Here is a 22,695-nt window from a genome sequence, read left to right as displayed (position 1 = left end):
GAAAGGAAACTTCAAACAGAAGAAAGGAAAGGACTCCCATGGAAAACACTCATTAAAGAGAAAAGGGACATGTCTAAAGTACAATGCTTTAGGTGTGGCAAATATGGTCACCTTGCAATGAAGTGTTCGAATAGGCCTAAGCCTCAAACCTCCCTAGCAAAAGTTAGTAAAACAAGCTCAAATAAGTACTCTGAAAGACTTCTATTCTATTCAGCGCTACCAATCCAAGTATCTGCCAGCCTTAATACTTGGTTCATAGATAGTGGAGCATCTCGACATATAACAGGATTCAGAGAACATCTTGATAGCCTAGTGGAAAATTCAGATGAAGAAGTCACCATTGGCGATGATTCCAACTACCCTGTGAAAGGAATCAGAACTTGCACTATTCAACTAAAATCAAGCATCTATCTTCAACTAACATGCTTATTGTTTGTGTTGGGTATCAAGCAAAATTTGGTTTCCATTTCAACCCTTGAAAACAAAGGATATCAAATTACTTTCATGGATGGTAAAGTTCTAACATGGCCTAAGAACTCAAATATGAAGAAAGCTCACACCATAGGAATTCGACATGGATGCCTATACAAAAATTGCACTCCTCCTTCTCAAGCCTTAATTCATGAATCTTCTACTACAAGTGAGATATGGCATATAATATTAGGGCATCTTCACTTTCGGGCGTTGCCTTCAATAGAGAAAATTGTGACAAGCTTATCTAAACTAAAACAAGATCATGAAGGAACTTGCAAAGGGTATGCTTTAGGGAAGAACACAAAGGGAACCTTTCATAGTAGTGAAAGTTAAATCTAAAAATGTATTAGAACTCATTCATACAAATTTATGTGGACCTATGACAGTAACCTCTTTAGGAGGATTTTTGTACTATGTTATTTTTGTAGATGACTACTATAGGAAAACATGAATATATTTTCTGAAATGTAAAGAGTCTAATGAAGTCCTTATAAGATTTCAGGAATTCAAGGCTCTAGTAGAGAATATGTCAGGGACAAGAATAAAAACCCTAAGGTCAGATAATGGGGGGGAATATATTTCTGATAACTTCAAAGACTTTTGTAATAATGTTGGGACTAAGAGGGAGTTCACTGTTCCTTACAACCCTCAACAAAATGGGGTAACAAAAAGGAAAATAGAACTATTGTAGAAGCAGCCAAAGCTATGATGCATGACCAAAATCTTCATACCTCCTTCTTGGTTGAAGCCTCTATTACTGTTGTTTACATTTAAAATAGATGTCCTCACTCCCTTCTAGATAACAAAACCCTTGAAGAAGCATTTACAAGGATAAAACTTGACATAAGTCATTTTAGAATCTTTGGTTGTCTTGTTTACATCCACATACCCAAAGAGAAAAGATCTAAGCTAGAACCCTCAGGGAAAAAGGGAATATTTGTTGGCTACATCGAATCACCTAAAGCCTATAGAATTTATATCCTTGGACAAAATTAAATGAGCTAAGCAACGATGTAATATTTGAAGAAGATGTTGCATTCAAAATATCTAAAGACATTAAAGATATTGATGATGAGTCTCCTCTAAATATGGAAGAGGATCATGCTTCTGAGATTCAGAGGGAGACACATGAACCTATAGAAGATAATAATCACAATGAACCTATGGATTCTCTTGACGAGCCTAGAGACCCTACTGTGAATCGTAAAAGACCTCTATGGGCGAGGAAAATGATTCAAGAAGCTGAAAATTATGCAGCTCCAAAAGGAACCTTCAAGAAAAGAAAGAGACCTAATAGATATTCCAGCTATGATGCACTTATGAAAGAAATCATCAAATCAAAACCTTCTAGTGTTAAGGAAGCTTTCAAACATCAAGTTTGGAAAGATGTCATGACAGAAGAATACCAATCTATACTTAAGAACGATGTCTGGGACATTGTACCTAGACCAAAAGAGAAATTAGTAGTTCATCTAAATGGCTCTTCAAAATCAAACATGCTCCTTGAGCCTGGTATGAGAGGATAGACAACTATCTTTCAGGATTAGGTTTCCCCAAGAATGATGCAGATCCGAACCTTTACTTCAAGGTAATAAATGGTGACATGTTTATTCTCATTCTTTATGTTGATAACTTGTTGATTACAAGAGAAGACCATCTCATCACCAAGTGTAAACAAGACCTAGCATTTGAATTTGACATGAAGGACTTGGGTCTTCTACACTATTTTCTTGGTTTAGAAGTATGGTAGTAGGATGATGGTATTATCCTAAATCAAGGAAAATACACTATTGACATTTTGAAAAGGTTCAGAATGATGAATTGTAAACCAATGTCTACACCCATGGAGAAAAATCTACATAAGTTAAAAGAAGCAACAACAAACTTTGAATTGGCAGATTCCACTCTGTACCGACATATGATTGGGTACTTGATGTACTTGGTCAACACCAGACCAGATATTTGTTATGCAACAAATGCATTGGTGTAGGGGCACCCCTTCAACATGATCATTTAGGCTCAAAGTAGGAAGGATGAGATCTTAAGAATGTCTTAAGATGTTTTCCTTATGTTTTCAATTATGCATTTTGTGTTTGTAATAAAAGACCCCATCTTGTCAAACTCCTATTTTGGCATCTTGATAAGCCAATTAGGACTTTTGGACAAAAGGGGACTAAATATGCTTACGATAGGTTTGTCCTAGTGATTTTAGTTGTTTTATGTGCTTCTAGGGTGTTTAGAGGTGTTAGTCTTGACTCAAGTCATTCGGGTGCTAGAAATGACATTTTTGACAACTTTGTCAAAAGTTGTCATATGCAACCTTTGTGCAACTTTTTGAATTTTTCTTGTTTTAACTCCTCCAACGGCTCTAACCTCTTGTTTTCAGTTGGGATTAGTTGTAGAGGGGTATAAACACCTTGTGGAAACAATTCCCATGGAGATACTATACAGAGAAAGTATCTATGATTTTAAACAATAAGAAATTCTGAGTTTTTCCTGCAAACTGTGAGGTTTTGGCATGGGGTACAGAGTTGTACGAATTGAGACCAATCCCCAATGTTGTGATTTTGTTAGTGCAGTGAGTTACCAATGATTCGGTCTTGATTTGAGGTCTTAATCATTTGTTTTTCTCTAGATATCTAAGTTTTGTTACAGGTACCCGAAAAACTAGGGTTTTGCCTTCCCATGCCCATAACTTGCAACATGTTCATCTAGAACTCATGGAAGTGGATGGGATACAAGTGTGGCTTATGTATTATATTATTCCAAAGTAATTTTGCAAGAGGAGCAAGGGAGATGTTTGTTTGACCAGTCCCTAGGTAGACATCTCTATGTGGCTACCTAGTCCTTACACTGCAATAATTACCCTAGAAGACAATTGGCGATGATTTCAGGTATGTAACTATGGAATCTATAATGGTTTATGGTTCCCCACATTCCCATGGGGTTGTGGTTGGAATTTGTGTCCATTCTGATATATATGCTTCACAAATGGAGGCCTAATTAGCCCTTTAGGATAGTTGGTCATCACCGGATTCAAACCTTTCCTTGCCAGATCTTGACCTCTCCTTATGGAGGATTGTGTAAAACCATAAAGGGTATCTCAATATATGATTTATTCTCTAGGGTGTTTGGAAAGGATTGGACTTAATGTCCCATTAGCCGTCTCCAAGGGCTACAAGCAAATAGGCCTAATTGTGAAGGTGTCATAGGGAATTGGGTTGAATCCTTGAAACTAGTGTTTGGTCTGATCCATGTGAGTGTTTTATGATCCAAAATAGGTGTTGTGAAGGGCAGGAACCTTAGGAGGCTTCATGATGCACTTTGGAATAAGTTACCCAATTTGAGTAGTATGACCCTTGGAGTGAAATGAGAAGTTAGAACTAAGATTGTAGAGTCTTGCTTTGTAGGATCATATTGGTGTGTTGAGGGGTTAGTGTCATCCATCATGAAGTGTTTGAAAAGATACAAGGAGGGCCCTACATCAAGTGGTATCAGAGCTAGTAACGGCTTTGGTAAAGAGAGTGATTTTGAGAAAATGGCAGAGGGAGAGGAAGAAGTCCCTAGGGGACAAATCACCAACATGGAATAGGCAAAGATTGTGAGAGAGCAGGACAATGCTTACAAGGCCATGTAGAAGGAGATAGAGAGGTTGAGGGGTAGAGTAGATGGAAAGGAAGATGGAGGCAGTGGTAGCGGTGAAGAAGGGGATGAAGATGAGATCCCTATGTCGGAGGAAGAGGCAATTCCTCCTGACCAGAGGCACTTCTTAATGCCCTCAAGTCCATGGAGAGAAGAACCATGGAGCATAAGATTTATTTTCCAACTTGCACTGGGAAGATGGAACCAAATGTAGTGGTGGATTGGATAGACTCCCTGTCCAGTTTCTTTGAATGTGAAGACATTCCAGGGCACCAGAAGGTGAAGATTGCTAAATCCAAGTTGAAGGGAGCCACCCTAAATTGGTGGAACTTTGTCTAGGAAGAGAGAGAAAAGGACAACAAACCCAAGATTGCTTCTTGGAAAAAGATGGTTGCCTTAGTAAAGGAGGCTTATGTACCCAAGGATTGTGAAGTTCAACTCCACAAGAGGAGGCAAAGTCTCAAGCAGAAGGAGATGCATGTGAACTCTTACACTGAGGAGTTCCAAAGGCTATGTATGAAGACTAAGACAATGGAGGAGGAGAGTCAAAAGGTTGCCCGGTACCTAAATAAATTAAGGTACAACATCCAAGAGGAACTAAACCTCCTTAGCTTGGATACAGTTGGTAAATGCCATCAACTTGCCATCAAGGTGGAAGAGAAAATCAAAAGGAGACAAGAGTAGAACAATAAAGGAAGAGGAAGACAACAAAGGGGTGGAAGAAATTTTTCAGAGGTAAGGGAAATGGTTTTGGAAACCAAGGTGAAACAAATCAAGAAGCCACTAACAAAGAAAGTAGTCAAAATAACAATGGAGGATACAATCAGAGGGCTAACTTCAGAGGAAGAAGACCACCATTTAGGGGAAGATCTCAAGGTAGAGGTCCAATTAGATGTTATAACTATAATCAAGAAGGGCATATGGCCAATAGGTGTCCTGACAAGCCTACTAGTTCCATGGGGGAAAGAAGAAGTAACTTGATCGAAGAATCTGATTGCCAAAGTGTGGCAAGTGCAAATACATACCAGAGTGTCAATACCCCTAATAGTTATGGTTATCCTAAAAGAGGGGAAGCTTTGATGATCAAGACAAGAGTAACTACCATGAAGATGGCTGACAAATAACCCCCACAAAGAAAGTCTATATTCAAGACCACTTGCAAAGCGAGTGGAAAGATATGCATGGTTCTAATAGATTTTGGATCAACTGAAAACTTTGTGTCTCTAGAAATGGTGGAGAAGTTAAAATTGAGAAGACTACCTCACCCTTACCCCTGCAAGGTCTCATGGCTCACCCAAGGTCAGCAAGTTGTTGTGCAAGAGCAATATTGGGTAGAATTCCATATTGGAACCTATAAGGATAGGTTGTTGTTTGACATTGCAAAGATGGGTGCTTGCCATCTCCTATTTGGGAGACCATGGAAATTTGATTTGAAGGCACAACATGATGGAGCTGGGAACACATATTCAATCACCAAAGATGGTAAGGTGATAGAGTTGTTACCTTTGATGGAGAGTGAAGGGGAAACAAAACCAAAGGAGGCCAAGGTGTTGGTGTTAGGAGGAAATCAATTCTTGAAGAAGATAGCAGATGAAGGCATTGTTTGTTATGCTCTTATCCCTAGTCCCAAAGTGACAAAGGTGGAGAAGTCTGAAGACAAGAAAGGAGATGAATTAAGGTTGGTGGACCCTTCAGTGCAGCAGTTACTAGAGAAGTACAAAGGTGCCATCTCTGATGGCATGGCAAGGACACTACCTCTTATGAGGGATATAAATCATTGCATAGACCTTATACCTGGATCCACCCTACCTAACAAAGCAACATATAAGCTCACCCCGGATCAGAATGTTGAGATGGCAAAACAAGAACTGTTGGAGTCCGGATTGATTGGCAAAAGTTTGAGCCCATGTGCAGTCCCTACAATCTTGGCACCCAAAAAGGAAGGCACTTGGAGACTTTGCATAGACTCAAGAGCTATCAACAAAATTACTATCATATATAGATTTCCAATGCCTAGGATTGAGGATTTGTTAGATTGCTTGGGGGTGCTAGATATTTTACAAAAAATGACTTGAAAAGTGGCTACCATCAGATTAGGATTAGGCCGGGAGATGAGTGGAAGATTGCATTTAAAACAAATGAGGGTTTGTATGAGTGGAAGGTCATGCCCTTTGGCTTATCTAATGCACCAAGTACCTTTATGAGGTTAATGAATGAAGTCTTGAGGGATTTCATAGGAAAATTTTTCATAGTCTACCTAGATGACATTCTAATTTTTAGTCAAACCAAAGAAGAGCACCTAAAACATGTAGACTTGGTCCTAAGGAGATTGCATTAAGAGAAATTAATGATCAATTTGGAAAAGTGTTTCTTTATGCAGGAAGAGATCATTTACTTGGGATTTGTAATCTTATATGGTGAGTTGAAAATGGATCAAGAAAAGGTGAGTGCTATATTGTCTTGGCCTACACCTATAACAATGAATGATGTTAGAAGCTTCCATGGTTTAGCCACATTCTATAGGAAATTTATAAGGGGACTCAGCCATATTTGTGCTCCAATTCTTGACACCATAAAGGGAGGACAAAAGTGCAGTTTCAGTTCGACTAAAGAGGCAGATAACTCCTTTGAAACATTGAAGAATAAAGTTGCAGAGCAGCCGATCCTTGCCCTACCTGATTTCAACAAAATCTTCCAAGTGGAATATGATGCCAGTCACATGGCTATTGGGGCGGTGCTTAGTCAGGAAGGAAGGCCCATTGCCTTCTTCAGTAAAAAATTAAATGAGGCAAAGAGGACGTACTCATCCTATGACCTAGAGATGTATGCTCTAGTGCAATCATTGAAAAAGTCAAGACACCACTTGCTACCAAAGGAGTTCATAGTTTTCACAGACAATCAGGCCCTCAGTTTCATAAATAGCCAAGAAAAGTTGAACCATAGGCATATGAAGTGGGTAGAGACCCTACAAGCCTTCACTTTCACTCTTAAGCATAAGAAAGGGGTCAAGAATAAGGTGGCAGATGCTTTGAGCAGAAGAGTATTGACCACAAATCAGATCCAATTGGAGAGTGTTGGAATAGACTCCCTAAAGGCCATGTATGAGGATGATGAATACTTTGGAGAGATTTACAAGGTATGTACATCTTTTGATGAGCAGTTTCATGTTGATTTCTCTGAATTTCTGATACAAGATGGACTATTGTTTAAGGGAGCACAATTGTGCATACCTAAATGCTCTATGAGACTAAACATAATCATGGAGAAGCACTATGGAGCAATGGCAGGCCATTTTGGCCTTGACAAGACACTAGACTTGGTGAAGAGGCACTACTTTTGGTCCAAATTACAGATAGATGTTAGGAGATTTGTGGAGACACTTGTGATATGCCAAAAAGGAAAGGAGAAGTTAACCAATGCAAGCTTATACCAGCCATTACCCATTCATTCAAGACCATGGGAAAGTATAAGTATAGATTTTGTTTTAGGATTTCCTAGGACAAGAAAAGGTTATGATAGTGTTTTTGTAGTGGTGGGTAGGTTTAGTAAAATGGCACATTTCTTGCCATGTAAAACCACTTGTGATGCTTCTTATGTTGCAGACTTATTTTTCAAAGAAACTGTCCGAATACATGGTTTGCCTTTGACCATAGTCTATGATAGGGATGTGAAATTCATTAGACACTTCTGGAGGACTCTTTGGAAGAAGCTTGGCACAAATATATCCTTCTCCCCAATCTACCATCCTCAAATGGATGGCCAGACTGAAGTTGTAAACAAATCATTGGGAAATTTGCTAAGATGTTTAACTAGGCAATATGGAGAGAAGTGGGATAGTATACTGTCTTAGGCACAATTCTCTTATAATGATATAGTAAAAAAAAGCACTGGTAAGTCACCCTTCCAGGTTATGTATGGCATCCATCCAAGGGGTGTGTTGGAGTTAAGGGAACTACCTTAAGGAGAAGCCATTAGTGCAGATGGAGAAACCTTTGCCACTGCCATAAAGGAGATACATGACCAAGTTAAATCTCACCTTCAATAATCTGCAAAAAGGTATAAGGCTCATGCTGATAAGAAGAAGAGGGATATCTAGTTTGATGTGGGAGACTTGGTGTGGGTTCACTTGAAGAAGGAAAGACTTCCAAAAGGAAAATACACAAAGCTTATGCAGAGGAAGATTGGACCCTGTCAAATCTTGAAAAAATGTTGACAAAATGCTTATGAACTTCAACTCCCACCTGATCTTGGTTTGTCACCCATTTTTAATGTATGTGACTTAGCTCTTTACAAATGTAGTGTTGATGCAGGAGAAGAAACCATTCAGGTTGTAGCAGATGATGACATTCCCAAACATGAACCACCAAAATTGCATAAAGTTTTGGACACCAAGGTTGTAAAGAGGACAAGGAATAAAGTATATATGGAGTATTTGGTGGCTAGGTAGGGACAACCAGATTTTGAAGCAATCTAGATGACAGAACAACAAATCAATAACCATGGTGCAGACTTGCAAACTCTCATCTAGAGTGGACTTGAGATTTCTTTTTCCAGGGAGTATGGTGTAGGGGTACCCCTTCAACATGATCATTCAGGCTCAGAGGAGGAAGGATGAGACCTTAAGAATGTCTTAATATGTTTTCCTTATGTTTTCAATTATGCATTTTGTGTTTGTAATAAAAGACCCCATCTTGTGAGCCAAACTCCTATTTTGGCATCTTGATAAGCCAATTAGGACTTTTGGACAAAAGAGGACTAAATATGCTTAGGATAGATTTTTCCTAGGAATTTTAGTTATTTTATGTGCTTATAGGGTGTTTAGAAGTGTTAGTCTTGACCCAAGTCATTCGGGTGCAAGAAATGACATTTTTGACAACTTTGTCAAAAGTTGTCATGAGCAACTTTTGTGCAACTTTTTGAATTTTTGTTGTTTTAACTCCTCCAACGGCTCTAACCTCTTGTTTTCAGTTGGGAGAAGTTTTAGAGGGCTATAAACACCTTTTGGACACAATTCCAAAGGAGAGAGTGTATGGAGAAAGTATCTATGATTGCAAACAATAAGAAATTCTGATTTTTTCCTGCACACTGTGAAGTTTTGGCATGGGGTATGTAGTTGTACGGATTAGGACCAATCCCCAATGTTGTGATTTTGTTATTGTAGTGAGTTTCTAATGATTTGGTCTTGATTTGAGGTCTTGATCATTTGTTTTTCTCCAGATATCTAAGTTTTGTTGTAGGTACCTGGAAAACCAGGGTTTTGCCTTCCCATGACCATAACTTGAAACCTGTTCATCTAGAAATCATGGAAGTGGATGGGATGCAAGTGTGGCCTATGTATTACATGATTCCAAAGGAATTTTTTAGGAGGAGCAAGGGATATGTGTATTTAACCAGTCCCTAGGTAGACATCTTTATGTGGCTACCTAGTCCTTAGACTACAATAATTACCCTAGAAGACAATTGACGATGATTTCAGGTGTGCAACCTTGGAATCTATAATGGTTTATGGTTCCCCACATGCCCATGGGTTTTTGGTTGTAAGGTGTGTCCATTCTAATATAACTGCTTCACAAATGGAGGCCTAATTAGCCCTTTAGGACAGTTAGTCATCACCGGGTTCAGACCTTTCCTTGCGAGATCTTGACCTCTCCTTTTGCAGGATTTTGTAAAACCATAAAGGGTATCTGAATCTATGATTTATTTTCTAGGGTGTTTGGAAAGGTTTGGACTTAATTTCCCATTACCCGTCTCCAAGGGCTACAAGCAAATAGGCCTAATTGTGAAGGTGTCATAGGGAATTGGGTTGAATCCTTGAAACTGGTATTTGGTCTGATCCATGTGAGTTTTGTATGATCCAAAATAGGTTTTGTGAAGTTCAGGAACCTTAGGAGGCTTCATGATGCACTTTGGAGCAAGTTACCCAATTTGAGTAGTATGAACCTTGGAGTGAAATGAGAAGTTGGAACTAAGATTGTAGAGTCTTGCTTTGTAGGATCCTATTGGTGTGTTGAGGGGTCAGTGTCATACATCCTGAAGTGTTTGAAAAGATACAAGGAGTGCTTTGCATCATGCATTCAGTCACTTTATGTGTGAACCAGGACATTTACACTTAGTTGTAGCAAAACATATTCTGAGATACCTGCATCGCACAATTGAATGTGGATTAAGATATAATAATGTAGATCTAAATTTGCATGGATATATTGACTTAGATTGGGATGGAAGTGTATTTGATCGCAAGAGTACTTCGGGGTGTTGCTTCATCTTAGGATCAACCATGATTTCTTGGTTTAGCAGGAAGCAATCTTCAGTTGCACAGAGTTCCATCGAATCCGAGTATATTGTAGCATCTATGGGAGCTCTAGAAGCTATGTGGTTAAGAAAAATTCTTGTAGGATTGTTTGGACAATCCTTGGATCCCATGATCATCCACTATGATAACCAAAGTTGTATAAAGCTTTCAGTGAATCCAATGTTCCATGACAAATTAAAGCACATTGAGATCCCTTACTATTATGTTAGAGACAGGGTGGAGAGAAATGTTATTCAGTTGAGATATATTAGTACAGATGAACAAACAACAAACATTCTCACCAAACCTCTCTCCAAAACTAAGGTGGAATACTTTAGAGGTAAACTCTTTTGTCATGTGTGTGATTACATGACCTCATGGGCCCCTATGAACATCTTGGAAGGTGACGATCTTTCAATGATGTACACTTTTTCTTATGGTTACTGTTGTAAGGCGATGACTTTAATTACAACAGTTAAACCTTACTATCATGTGACTTGATATCCATGGACATGTCATGATAGTTCATATCTCTTGAGTTATATTACTGAGATATTTCATGGTGGATATTATGTGACGTAATATCTATGGATATGCCATGAGCAGATATTCTTTTGGTAGGCATCATGTGACTTGATGCTAGTGCACATACCAGAAAGGATATTGTGAGTATGGTGAATATCATGTGACTTGATATTCATGGATATGCCATTACTCTTGATGTCACCATGAGGTGACATCCTTTATGGTGGATATCATTAGACTTGATATTTTTGGATATGCCATAACTCCTGATATCACATTGAGGTGATATCCCTCGCACACAATATATAGATCTATTGTGTTTACATGAGGATAGTAATCATCCTCCCTATCTAAGAGGGAGTGTTAATGAATTATAGCTTCGATCAGATTATTCCTATCGATGAAATCAAATGCATAAGTGGCCTACCGGCCTTGAGTATTTGATCTCTATTGTTCTTCTGTATTCTGCTATGATTATAGGTTATCATATACATGATTGAAATATAAATATTATTAATCATGCCAATGATATTAATCATGTTGTTAATTTTGTTCATATCATTAATGTTAATCATGTTGTTAATACTAATCCCATTGTTGATATTAATTTAGACGTACATTGATATTGAGTATCAATATCCACATTGTTGATATCGATATCATACTATGATACCGATATCATATATATTAATGTTGCATTGATGTCATTACAGTTTGATAATGAGTATTGACCTTGGTTAAAATATAATATGAATCGATATTAGTATCGATGATAATTAACATCCAACACACATTGATTAACATTGGTTAAAACCAGTCTAAGGTAATCAATAGAAAGGAACATGGGAGGAGTGGGAGCAGGAGCTCAAATTTCAAATTTCCAGCAAGGCGGGAACCTTGGTTCTAATGGTGAGAGCGACCAGATCAATGGTGCTGGTCCTATTGATGATAAGGACAAGCCCTTGGACTTCCTAGTTCCTGTAGCTGACTCACAGTCCGATGGTACTCTGTTTGTCGTGACAGTGGATTCTTCTGGGCATCTGGGGGAAGGGTCCAATGGGGGGCCCATGCCACTAGTTGACCCCGTGGATAGTGGGAGGGAGGGGAAAAAATGGTCTTCCCTTTTTGGATCTAGACCAACTGGTAAATCCTCCCTTCCTCCTATTAAGAACATTTCTGACCCTTCTGGTGGTAAGTTTGCTATCTCCGTCCCTGACCAGGTTCTAGACCATAATATCAATAGTATGTCGAACTCCTTGGTAGGGAAATTTATGGGTCCGTGCCCAAACATTGAAGTTGTTAGGGCCTTTGTTAAATGAAAATGGGCTCTTAAAGGAAACGTTGAGGTCTTGGCACTACCCAAAGGTCTTCTGTCTTTCTCTTTTTCGTGCGAAGAAGATAAGGTTAAGATCTTGTGCGGGAGTCCCTGGATGGTGGGAAAGACAGCCCTGGTTCTAAGAAAATGGCATCCGAAATTAAACATGAATGATTCTCTTCTGGTGCAGGTTCCAGTTTGGATAAAGCTCCCAGGATTACCTCTTGAGTATTGGGCAGAAAGCATCTTCTCTGGAATAGCAAGTTCTTTTGGTGAGCTGCTCACTATAGACCCAGTCACTGCTTCAAAAAGAAGATTAACCCATGCAAGATTCTATGTTGGAGTAGCCCCTGAGGCGGATATGCCGAAACAAATTGATCTAGTTTCAAAACTGGGAACCTGGAAGCAACATATAGAATATGAAACTATCCCTTTTGCTTGTTTCCACTGTAAAAGGTAGGTCATTGGGCAAAATCTTGCCCAAAAAAGCAAAAGGTGGAGCCTAAACAGTTAAAACCTCAGATTGAAAGCCAGAATATGCCAGAGAAACGGGTGTGGCAAGTTAAAAACACAGAAAATAAGGAAGAAAATTCCAATCGCTTTTCTCCTTTGGGGGAATAGAAGGAAGCCTCAAACTCTATCTTTAGTGCCACGGTACAGGAAGCAGATAGAAATGAAACAACCAAAGCTAGTCCCATAAGAACAACTCAGAAAAGGGATTTGAACGATCAGAATGATCCTCCAAAAGCAAAAGATGAAGTGGTTGATGACACATATGAAAACAAGGTAGTGGAAGCTAGAGACTATCAACCTGAGGAAGGTGAGATCCCAGATCCACAAGTTGAAAGGACAGACTCTTCTATAGCCATACCCAGTTTTGAGATTCAAGAAGCCCAAAAGTGTGCAATTTTGGGATTGAGTCTTTCAGACTCGGATCAGAACTCAAGAACAACAAACATTATTTCAACTGAGTCCAGAACTCCTAAATGGGGTAATGAAGATGAAATTTCCAAAATCCTCATCAATCCAGAAGCGGCTCTTGTGTCAGAAATGGAATGGAAGCAGCCTAAACACAGAAGTAAGAAAGCAACAACACCCTTGACATCCCTGATTAGGAAATCTAGCAGAATAGCTCAAGTTAATGTGGGATTCGTCTCCTCCTCCCCAGGACGACCCTCTAACCACAAAGTTAGAGATATGGAGGCCAACAAGAACATAGTAGATGGAACTCAAAAAACTCTCAAGGAGATGGGAATTGGTAAGTAGCTATGAAGATAATTTCTTGGAACATAAGGAGTCTAAACAATCCCCATAAACATGATATTATTAGGAATATGATAAGAGATAGCAATCCTGACATTTTTCTTATTCAAGAAACCAAAATGAGTAGAGAAAAAGTTGAATCTTTGAAGTTCTTCAAAAATGGTAATATTAGTGGGGGAAGTTCTGAGGGAGCTTCTAGAGGCATTGCAACCATCTGGAATCTTAACACTGTTAAAGGCCAAGTCATTATTCAGGAAAGTAACTTTTCTTGTATTAAATTTGAGCATCTTAAAGATGGCTTTTCATGGGTTCTCACAAACATTTATGCTCCTAATACCTTAAAGGCTAGAAACTCTTTTTGGAAAAGGATTAGACAGGCTAGGGAAAGTTTCAAAAATCTTAGTTGGATGGTCATGGGGGATTTCAATACGCCTTTGAAAGAGGAGGAAAAATTTGGAGGCAGTCCTCCTCAGCTGGAAAGTAGGATGGCCCTCATGGATTTTATTTATTCCCAAGCTCTTAATGATTTGGAGATACAGGGTTGTAATTTCACTTGGACAAATAGAAGAAATGGTAATGACCTTATTCAAGTGCGCCTTGACCGAACTCTTATTTCTAATGATTGGTACAGTCAGTATTTTTGTTCTTTGTCTGCACATATTTGGGTTGGTTCTGATCACTTTCCAATCACCTTCAATGCTGATCTGATCAATAGAAGGAAAAACTATCCCTTTAGATTTGAAAAAATGTGGACCCTTCACCTCGACATTAAAAAATATATTAAAAAATGGTGGAGTATCCAAGTGGAGGGAACGACAATGTTCAAAGTTTTTAAGAAGCTCAAAAGTGTGAAGGACAACATTCAAATTTGGAATAAGAACAACTTAGGGAATATATTTGAGGCTAAGAGTAAAATTCAGGAAAACCTTAAAGAAATACAGGACCAGATCCAGAAGGATGATTTCAGCACTGTTTCTATTGCTGAGGAGAATGAGATTCTTAAGAAATACCATGACATCATTGCTAAAGAGGAAATGTTTTGGAAGCAGAGATCGAGATGCATTTGGGTCAAGGAAGGGGACAAGAATACAAGATTCTTCCATATGTCAACCATCAAACATAAAGCAGCCAACAGGATGAACAAGTTAGTTGTGGACAGTGGGGAGCTGGTCAAGGAAGATGAAATAAGGAATGAAGCTAAGAGGTATTTCTTGGACCTCCTAAAGAGGGATCAAAGTCTGGATGCTGAAGCTCAGTCCTCTTTTCTTCAACATTCCTCGTCTCATTGATGCCCAAAATAATGTCTTTCTCTCTTCCATTCCTTCCATCTTAGAAATAAAAAATGTTGTTTTCTCCTTTGATGGAAACAAAGCTCTTGGTCCTGATGGTTTCCCAATGCTCTTTTTTTAAGAGTTTTGGACATTGTCGGGACTGATGTTGCTAATGGGTTTAAGGAATTCTTTGGGGCTAGAAAACTCTTGAAGGAAATCAATGGTACTTTTATTGCTCTCATCCCCAAGATTCAAGGTGTTGATTCTTTGGACAAGTTCAGACCTATTAGCCTCTGCAACTCCTTTTACAAGATCATATCTAAGGTCCTGACTTCTAGACTCTTATTTATTCTCTCGGCTTTAATTAAACACCCGTAGAATGGGTTTGTTCCTGGAAGACAAATTCTCGATTCCATTATTATTGTTCATGAGAATATTCACTCTCTTGTTAAAGCGAAGAAGTAGGGTCTCATCCTTAAGCTCAACCTCTCCAAAGCCTATGATAGGGTTGACTGGTCTCTTCTTCAGAAAGTTCTCACTTCCTTTGGGTTTTCCCCAAGAGTGGTGGATCTTTTCTCCCAACTCATCACTTCTGCGTTCTTTGCTGTTCTTGTCAATGGTTCTCCTTCAACTTTTTTCCAAGCTTCGAGAGGTCTTAGGCAAGGAGATCCTATCTCCCCCATCCTTTTCATTATTATGGCTCAATGCTTTGGTCGGACCATGGAAAACTTGGTGCAGAAAGGATCCTTTAAGGGCCTCCAACCTTCTTCTATTGACCTTATTTGTTCACACTAGCAGTTTGTTGATGATACAATAATTATGGGGGAATCAAGCATCTCAGAAGCTAAAGTTCTGAAGAGTACCTTGTGTAAATATGCTTCTTCTACGGGGTAGCTTATTAACTGGGCCAAAAGTGATGTCTTTTTCATTAATACCCCAGAGAGAAGACAATAAAGGATCAATAGAATTATGAAGTGTAAGATTTCTGACCTTCCTGCTACCTACCTTGGTCTCCCCATGGGGATTGCCCCTCTTGACTCCTATTGGAGTTCGTTGGTTGATAAATTTCACAAAAAACTTGCAGGTTGGAAAGGGGCTCTCTTAAGTCAAGCTGGTAAGCTTCTTCTCCTTAAGGCTACTCTTCAAAGTATCCCCATTTATGCTCTTAGCCTATTCAGAATTCCAATCAAGTACGTTGAAGCTATTGAGAAAATTCAAAGAAAATTCCTATGGTCTGGGGTTGAGGAAAAGCAAAGAATGTCCTTGGTGGCATGGGATCAGGTCTGCAAGCCAAAAAGAAAAGGTGGTCTAGGGCTCAGGAGGATTCGCACTTTAAATGAATCTCTCTTGTCTAAACAAGCTTGGAGATGGTTTCACTCTGATTCTGAATGGTGCAAAATTTGGAGAAGTAAGTATTCTCTTCTGTCCTCTTCTCTGTCTTCTTTTCTTAATTCGGATCTCAGCATAAATGGATCCCATATCTGGAACCATGTTTCTAAATGTAAAGATGTGATTGCTAAAGGTGTGACATGGAAACTTGGAAATGGTAGAAAAGTTAGATTATGGGAGGATCCCTGGCTTTTTGACAAACCCCTTATGGATTTCTATGAGTGGGCTTCCCATGCCCCCTCCCGTATTGGCTCTTTTGGTACCTTAGTGGCAGATTACTGGGATGGGAACAACTGGCAGAACATTGATAGTATTCATCCCAGTCTCTCTAAGCTCAAAACCCAATTGTCTACTATTTGGCTGAATAAGGAAGAGGATTCCCTGATCTGGAAATATAACCCCAAAGGTATTTTTACTTTGTCTTCGATGTATTGTATCCTTTCCCCCTCCCCTCCTATGAATCCCTTCTAGTCTAAAGCTTGGTTAAAAGGTCTCACTCCCAAAATCAATTTGTTCTTCTAGACTATTCTCCAAAATAAGATCCTTACTATTGACAACCTTAAATGCAGAGGATTTGCCCTTCCAAACAGGTGTGTGTTGTGTTTTCAAGAGGAAGAGTCAGTGGACCATCTTGCCCTCCACTATTCTTTCTCAACCTCTGTTTGGGAAAGCTTCCTCAAGAGCTTTAGTATAGCTTGGGTGTTTCCCAATGACATCAGAGATTTGTTCTCTTCCTGGAAAATTCATTGGACCAACTCTTTTCTAAGATGTATGTGGTAGCTCTCTCTTCCACACATTTTGTGGGGTCTTTGGAAGGAAAGAAACAACCAAATATTCAAGGATGTGTCCTTAAATCAAGACATTGTTTTTCAGAAAATTCAAAGGGCTATTCAGGAAAATATGGGAACCATGGAGGTCTCTTGTTACTCTAACAACTCCTTGGAGTCAAACATCTTAAGAGCATGGAATATGAAGATCACTAATGGTCATAATCTCAGCTGCAATAAAAGGCTTGAAGTTAAATGGCAAACCCCTCCCCAAGGTTGGCTCAAAATCAATTTTGATGGAGCAGCCAAAGGAAACTGAGGTCCCTCAAGCTGTGGAGCTATTCTCAGAGATTACAGAGGCATTTGCAAAGGTATGATTGTTGTCCCTATTGGCTCTCAAACCAATCATAAAGAGGAAGCTATGGCAGCCCTTCAAGGCATTATTCTTGCCAAAAAATGGAACTGTCCCTATCTCTGGATAGAGAAGGACTCCAATAATATAATTAAGTGTCTCAATGAGACCTCAAAGCCCTCTTGGTCGATTCACAATATAATTTTTTCTGCTATTGAAATCATTAGAACCTTCAAAAAATGCCACATATCCCATATCTATCGGGAGGCCAACTGTTCTACTGATTGGGCTACAAACGTGGCAGTTAAGAATGAGACTATTACCACGTGGATAGTTGAGAGCGGTCTCCCCAAAGATGTCGGACAAATCATAATTAATGAAAGATATCGAAGTACCCCAAAGACTCTTGATTGATAGGGCAATTATGATAAGTACTGAAGTAAGCACTTCGAGTTACTTCCATAATGAGGTTATTACTCATTATAATATCAAAGCCAACAGAACGTGTTTTATAACCCATTAGATCATTAATGCTACACACGCTTTCTGGGTTTTTGTTTTAACTCCGAAAAGCTCTCTGTTTCACCAGTTTTGTAATCTAAACTTGGCTGTGAGAAATGACACCATGGGCGTAAATAGGAGACGATATGAGCCAAGCAATTGCAAGGAGTGGAAACAAAAAGATGAGGTGTGGGAAATTTTGCAGAAGGGTGGTCTTTCGAGCTTCATTAAGAGACTCCATGGCCGTGATGGAAAGATAACTAGCTTCTTCTACAAAAATTGGAAGAAGGGCATGCTTAAAATGGGCAATCAACTGGTGGAAATTGACGAAGATTTAATAGCTAAAGCTATGGGTCTCAAAAGGGAGGGCTGCAACTTCTACCGAGATAGGAAGGTCAGTAGGGAAGCCATTGAAAGGTACCCAGTCACTAAGAAAGAGAAGAAAAGACTAGTAAAGTTGAGTAAAACCTATTACCCACCTAGGGCTTTTGCAAAACCCTGGCGGGAAATTCTCTTTGTTTTAATGAGGTATATTACTCTAGACGGTAGGTTTACGAAAGTATATGGGTATCATTTTGTCCTATTAAATCATTTTAGGCATAATGATAAGGTGAATTTCCCTTACTTCTTGCTCTGTTCTATGAATGCCTCCCTAAAAGCCTACAAAGAAAATCCTTGGGGTGATATTGCAATGGACCAGGGACTTATGGTCCTCATTTATGACCATTTAAAGGCTAGTAAAATCAACCGGATGCAGCTCTCTGTGGATTCAAAAGATGAAATGTCTGATTCTGATTTCTTAGAGGAGGAGGAATCAGACAATGATTCCTCGACTGATAATGAGGAAATCTCCGATGACTCAGAGTATGAGAGTAGTAAGAAGAGGAAATCAAGACCCTCTTCTTCTAAGAGCAAAAAACCTCAAAGCAAACCCTTGATTAGTATTTCTTTGGAAGAAGAGTACTCTGATTTCCCTGAGGAGAAGAAGAACCCTAAGAGGGTGCTGAAGGAAAAAAGTAAGAACCAAGCCTAGACCAGGAAGAAGCAAAAGAAAATAGAGGAGACTGGCAAAGACCCAGAGGAGACCGGCAAGGAATCGGAAGATGACAAGCAAACAAGGACCCTGGAAGTTGAACACAGCCTGGAAATGGAGACTATGGAGGAGACTCTCAGGGCCGTCGACACTATTTCTGCCCTCCATATCTCTAAAGATGAACAGATAACCCCTGGAAAAGTGACTCCCTCTCCTGGCCCTCCTCCCGAGGCCTTGAATGGTTTTATGAAAACCATAGAATGGCTTATTGATGGGAATAAGAAAACTGCGGATGAGTACAAAAAACTCTGCAACAGAGTCCTAATCCTGGAGACCATTAACATTGGAGAGGGGAACACTATGGTCGATTATATTGAGGATCTGAAGAACACAATTGCTAAAGCGGAAGACATCAGAGATGCCTTTAATCCCCGGTTTGAGAAAATTGAAAAGGAGATACAGGACAGAAAAACCCTGGAGGAAACTAGTGAAAAAATGCTCTCGGACACAGTCGCCAAAGTGGACAAGATAGAGGAGTACCTCAAGAACATTGCGGAGCAGAGCCTCAGCATTTTGAAAATCTCAGCCAACAACACCCATACCCTCATCAGCAAGCTTGATGATGAAAAGGAAACCCAGGAAATTGATCTGGATGCAGAAGGAACAGGGGAAGCCAAAGGTCCCAGAACCTGCACCCATGGGAAGAGGAAGGAAAAGAAAGTGAATAAGGACCTGGAGGAGCTAAAAGCAGTTGGGGTGACATATGATGAGCTAATGACAAAGGCAGAGGATCTGCTAAAGAAAATTACTATTTAGTGTCTCCTTGGGTTCTTTGTTGTTTTTTGTTTTTTAACTATTTTTTCTGTTCGCTGGTCTTTTGACCGGTTGCTCTGTATGTGGACTCTATTTTATCAACTTTCTTTCTAACTATGTTGTAATAGTTTTGGGTCCTTAAAACCTGTTTTTCAATCAATCAGAACATTAGTTTGTGTTTAGTGGACAGACATGTCTACGTAGAGACATGTCCCTACGGAGACATGTCTCCACTCATTAATATTTATATTCGATCCAATATGACTTGGGAGGTACTGAAATCGATAAGTGTTAAACAAGTCTCATAAATATATATATATATTTTTGAAATCATTGGATCAAGGATATATCGACAACATTATATATACAGTTCTGATTTGCATTGCAATCTCATCGTATTGAAGCATCTCCTTATTAATATTGATATTAAGAATTATGCAGATTGATATATATTCATATTACATTGATATTAATATATATCCAAGAAGAAATTATAGAGACATTGTGATCAACATATTATATAGAAAATTTTAAAATACTATAATCTCTAAATTTGATCGAACTTTAACACCGAGTTCCTGGGTTTTGTGCTTTGTTTTCTTCCCTTGTCAATTTTTTTGGGTTTTGTAGTTTTTGTTTCTAGTTTAGTTTTCAAGTTCAGTAACCCAAGTTCTTGGGTTTTCGAAGTTGCTTTCTGTTTTTTCTTTGTCGAGCTCAGTAACTCGGGTTCTCGAGTTCCCAAACTTGATTGTGGTAGCTTAATAAGTTCTACCTTGGAACTTCAGGTTTTTGATTTCTTAGGTTTCTTTTGTTTATTTTAATGTTTTGGCTACATCAGGACCCTAGGATCCTGGGTTCTCAAGGTGAGTTTTGCAGTGTTAAGTTTCTATGAAGTATGTGGTCTAATCCAACTTGTTTTCCCTTGTAGGCTAATAGTGTTTCATGGAATCTTCTCGCAAAGCAAAGGATCTTGAGAATCTTTCAATCACCATGAAGTACCAATATCAAGGGCGAACATACGTCTCAAAGCTAGAAGATGCAATTCAATGGGTGACAGACACTGAGATCGGGTATATTGAGCTCGAGGATATTGAAAAACAATTGGAGAAGCTTGGGTTAAGTGCAAAATACAGGCAGATTAAAACATTCGACCTAGTAGAGGAAACCGTATTTCCATAGTCGGTAGAAGCCCCTGAGTTTATCATGCAAGTGGCACATTTCTACAACCCAGACACTAGACAATGTGTCGATGCAGATGGAAAAGTGGTGATTGATTTTTCCCCTGACATGTTGGCCCTAGTTTTCCAAATTCCTACCAAAAAGGGGGTACTAGTAGAAGGAGAAGAAGATGGAGAAAGGGAGTGGAATCAAAATGTGAGCCAATGTAAAAAAAGAATGAATGAAGAATGGCTCAAAGAAGAAAGGAAAACAGGTTTAAAGGCGAATGAGGTTTTGAGGTAGGATTTCAAAGAGCCACAAAGAGACTTGATAATAATGCTTAGCAAGGCCTTCGACAAACTTGTCTACTGTCATTTCCAACCATGGATGTTTTCATTCATGCTAACAATTTTGGACAGGCGACAATACTATGACTGGGCCCAAATTTTGTTGGATAACATAAGGGACCAGTTGAAAGAGGTACATAACACAAGGAAATTTTTCATCACATCTTATGTCATTTGGGTGGCAGCCAGATCCGACCAATTTCCAGGGCTGCAAACTAAGGGCACATTGAGAGAAGAGGAAGGACAAAATGCAGTATGGGAATTCTATACCCAGTTGCCACTAAAAGAGGCCAGGTTGCACTATAAAAGAATAAATGATGCATTTTTGTTTCCTATTATTATAAGGCTAACAAGGGATATTGGATTCGGGCTTAGCAAGGAAGCTATGGAGTTATTAAAGAAATGGGGATGATGGTTCATACATAACTCCCGATCTACCTATCTAAAGGTGAGTGGGTTCACTGGAGAACCATTTTTGTTGCCCAGATATTGTACAAATAGGATAATTTTGCTAGAATATGCAAGGCAAATGGTACACTTAAAAAATTTGTTGTCCTCAAGGCATAAGATGGGGGTTACAGGTGAATATTTCCCATTAAATTTATCATTCTTTTCATGTCCAAAAATTCATATGGCCAAGGTTGCAGAGCAAGAATTGCAAGAATTACAGTTGAAGCCTTTTAATTATGTTAGGCAATTTTATGATCCATACAATTAATTAAAAGGATTGATACCTAAAGTGTACGATGAACATCAACTTGCCCTGGAGGATTTTTGGGCCAACCTCCAGGATAGTTTTGAGGCAAGGGAGAAATACTATCATTGCCTCACTGTTCCTCAAATAAGGGATTTTGGTATTGAAACTAACCTACCCAAACAATTACATGATGATGGCATTTTGTTGGATCCTATGTACAAAGAAACAAGAATAGATAAAAGGTCACTCCCCCAAATCAAATGGTCGCAACAAAAAGTTGTAGATATTGATACCATCTCTCGACGGGTAATAGATAGAACTAACAAGTGGTTAAGTGTAAGGATTAAACCATCTGCCTCCAAAGGGAAACAAAAGAATATACCAACTGACAATCCTAATCGAGGATACACAAGGAGGACAAGATAAAATTCGAGGAAGAATACATCCGCAGACCCAGAGGAAGAAGTTGGAACTCTTTTAACCATGGAAGAGCTAAAGAAAAAGTTGAATGAGAAAATTAAGGAAGCCGAATTCTTCGCAAAACAGTTGAGTTTGGGAATTATTGTCGGCCTAGGGGCCACACCACAAGCAAAAATTCATCCTATCAGGCCCACTATTGAAGGTGTTGTAGCGACGACAGAGCAGCCTACTCTAGAGGTTCAACCCTCCAGTGCCACCACCACCACTACTACCACGACTACCACCACTCTTAGTACCATTGCTACTACTTCTGCATCAACAACTCCCGCCACCACATGAATTGCATCTATTACACCGGTTGTGACAACAATGGTTGCACCCTTGGTTACAACAACGATCACCGCACCTTTTGTTGTTTCACAAATATCTGTGCTTG

The sequence above is a fragment of the Cryptomeria japonica genome, chromosome 6, assembly GCF_030272615.1.
Source record: "Cryptomeria japonica chromosome 6, Sugi_1.0, whole genome shotgun sequence".
Classification (NCBI taxonomy): domain Eukaryota; kingdom Viridiplantae; phylum Streptophyta; class Pinopsida; order Cupressales; family Cupressaceae; genus Cryptomeria; species Cryptomeria japonica.
The sequence above is the reverse complement of the archived record's forward strand: the minus strand, read 5'-3'. Positions refer to the sequence as shown.